The sequence below is a fragment of the Chiloscyllium plagiosum genome, unplaced genomic scaffold, assembly GCF_004010195.1.
Source record: "Chiloscyllium plagiosum isolate BGI_BamShark_2017 unplaced genomic scaffold, ASM401019v2 scaf_12073, whole genome shotgun sequence".
NCBI lineage: Eukaryota > Metazoa > Chordata > Chondrichthyes > Orectolobiformes > Hemiscylliidae > Chiloscyllium > Chiloscyllium plagiosum.
Window position 1 is genome coordinate 19,522 of NW_025211361.1, and position 3,449 is coordinate 22,970.

Genomic DNA, 3,449 nt, shown 5'->3' on the forward strand with positions numbered 1-3,449 from the left:
GCGCCGCACTGTCGGAGGGTCAGTGCTGAGGGAGTGCTACACTGTCGGAGGGTCAGTGCTGAGGGAGAGCCGCACTGTCGGAGGGTCAGTGCTGAGGGAGTGCTGTGTTGTGTGTTCATGTCACTGTTTGGTATTTGAATCCACTTTGACTGAACCTTGAGGCTTTGATTAGATTCCCTACAGTGTGGAAACAGGAAATTGTCACTGACCAGCATCCTCACAATCATTGAACCATACCTTTGGGAAAATTCATTTGGAGATGACCAACATGAGGTTGGACTGAAAGGGCTGAAGGTTTAGGGCGGCACGGTGGCTCAGTGGGCGGCATGGTGGCTCAGTGGGGGCAGCACGGTGGCACAGTGGTTAGCACTGCTGCCTCACAGCACCAGGGTCCCAGGTTTGATTCCAGCCTCAGGTGACTGTCTGTGTGGAGTTTGCACGTTCTCCCCATGTCTGTGTGGATTTCCTCCGGGTGCTCCGGTTTCCTCCCACAGTCCAAAGATGTGCAGGTCAGGGTGAATTGGCCATGCTAAATTACCCATAGTGTTCGGTGCTTTAGTCAGAGGGAAATGGGTCTGGGTGGGTTACTCTTTGGAGGGTCGGCGTGGACTTGCGATTTCAAAGCTCCTTGGATGCTGCCTGAACTGCTGTGCTCTTCCAGGACTACTGATGCAGAATCTGGTTTCCAGCATCTGCAGTCATTGTTTTTACCTTGTTGGATTGAAGGGCCTGTTTCCACACTGTAGGGAATCTAGTCTAAAAAAAATCAGTTTAATCAATAATATCCGGTTCTGGGTTAAGACAGTTGTTGAGATGTATTATCAATATGAGACACGGACTCACTGGTTGACCTGTCCCTTCAGCACCATATTGGGGCCAGTGCCAGTTAGAGTGCCTGTGCCCCCTATACTGGCTGCGTAGCAGACACACAGGGTCAGAGCTTTATATATACTCATTTGCTCGCTCTTGATCTTGGGATGTCTGGACATTGTGGGTACATTTCCATTCCGAACAGGATCATTTCCCTCCTTGAGCGATGAAAAAATCGGTTCTGAAGGGTACAAGCAGAAACACATCACAGGGACATTCCCGTCAGCCTGTGGGACAGGCTCTCTTAGAAACATCGAAAATAGGAAGAGAATGAGGCCATTCAGCCCTTTGAGGGTGTTCCACCACTCAGCATGGTAACCGCTGATCATTCAAGTCAGTCTCGTGTTCCTGTCAGACCCTTTTATCCCTTTCACACAATGAACTCAATCTCAATCTTTCTTGAAAGCATTCAATGTTTTGAGCTCATTCGCTTTCTGTGGAAGAGAGTTCCACAGGCTCCCCACTCTGGGTAGAAACAATTCCCCTTCTCTCACTCCTAGAAAGCCTGTATCATATCTTTAAATTCTGCACTCCCTGCCATCTAAAACATCCTTCCAACGTCTAACCTGTCTCATTCTGTTATAAGTTCATTGGTTTCTGTGAGAATCAGCCTCTCATTCTATTGAATTCTAGTGAAAATTGTCCTATTCAATCCAACCTGTCCTCATCCATCAACCCTGCCACACCAAAAATCAGTCTGATAAATCTTTGTTGCACGCCTCCTATCACCTTCCTCAGACCAGGAGACCAAAACTGCACACAATACTCCAGGGGTGATCTCACCAGGATCTTGTATATCCACAGCAAGCCCTCCCTGCTCCTGTACCTGAACCACCTCGTTATGAAAGCTGATGTATCATTTGCCTTCTCCACCTGCTACCCTGCAGGCTGACCCTCAGTGACTGGTGTATGTCAACAGTCGGCCTCCTGTTCCCAACCTATTGCCATTCAGATAATCATCCTTCCTGTTTTTGCTTCCCAAGTGAATAGCCTCCCATTTATCCACATTATGGCTCATTGGCCATGCATTAGCCAATATTTGTCAACTTGCCCAAATCACACTGAAACATCTCTGCATCCTCCTCACAGATCACCCTCCCATCCAGCTTTGTGTCATCTACAAACCTGGAGATATTACATTTAGGTCCCTCATCCAAATCATCCACATAAATAATGGATAACTGGTGTTCTAGCACGAATCCCTTTGCTGCTCCACTCGTCAATGTCTGTCATTCAGAAAAAGATCCACTTATTCCCACTCTATCTGCAAACCAGTTCATTATCCATCTCACTACACCACCCTAACCCCATGCACTTTAATTTTACATGCTAATCTCTTCTGTGGGGATTTGTTGAAAGTCCAAATAAACCACATCCACTGGCTCCCTTTCATCAATTCTAAGATGTAAATCCTCAAAGAGTCCAAATCAATTTGTGAACCTAATAGACTTGTCCCTTGAGCACCAAGTTGGAACCAGTGCCCGCCCTTTGTGTAAGTCCATGCTGACTGTCTGATCCTGCCATTGTTTTCCAACTGCTCAGTTATTAGAGTTTAGTCTTGGTTGGTCAGCATATATATGGCGGACCGAAGGGTCTCTTTCTATGCTGTATGTCTCTATGACTCTGGGATGTAGATTATTAAATGCTGGGGATTCTTCAGTCTTCAATCTCATCAATTTTCTCAACACCATTTCCCTACTAATACTGATTTCCTTTAGTGCCTCTCCCTGTGCTCCCCCTCACTTTGGGAACATTATTTATATCCTGCTTTGTAAAGGTACAACTGAAGTATGTATTTAATTGATCTGTCATCTCTTTGTTCCCCATTATAACATAATCTGGTTTTGATTAGAAAGGCTCTACATTTGTCTTCACTAAACTTTTTCTCCTCATGTACCAACACAAGTGTTTGTAATCGGTACATTTGTTCTTTGCCAGTTTACTCTCTCCCTTTCTTAATCAATCTCTTCATCCTCTTTTGTTGAAACCTAAACTGCTCCCAGTCCTCAGGTCTCTTGAATCGGTGGACCTAACACCGTCCCGAATATCCCTGGTTAGCCATGGTCACGTCACCTTTCCTGTTTTAGTTTTGTGTCAGACAGGAATGAACAATGGCTGCAGTTCCTCCATTCTATCATTGTCATTGTCATTGCCTGACCACTGTCATCCCCTTTTAAGTGACACACCCCAATTTATCATAGCCAGCTCGTAACTCATTCCATCATAATTTCCTTCATTTAGCCTCAGAATCAATTCTGTCACTCTCCATCTGAATGACGAATCCTATCATATTATAGTCACTCTGTTATATTTTCAGAAAGGGGTAGCAATTACTTTGTTACATGCATTTCTCTTCAGAAGTGCACAGAAACACAGAACTGTGGGGTGCTGGAAATCTGAAACTTAAACAGAAACTGCTGGAGAAACTCAGCAAGTCTGGCAGTAACTGTGGAGAGGAACTGCCAGTATCTCTGCCCAGTAACTCCACGGGCACCAGCCAGCTGCCCACACCCACTAACCCCACCCCATCTTCAGGGGCTGAAACAGTGGGGGACAGCTCTCTGAGGGGTCATGTTCAC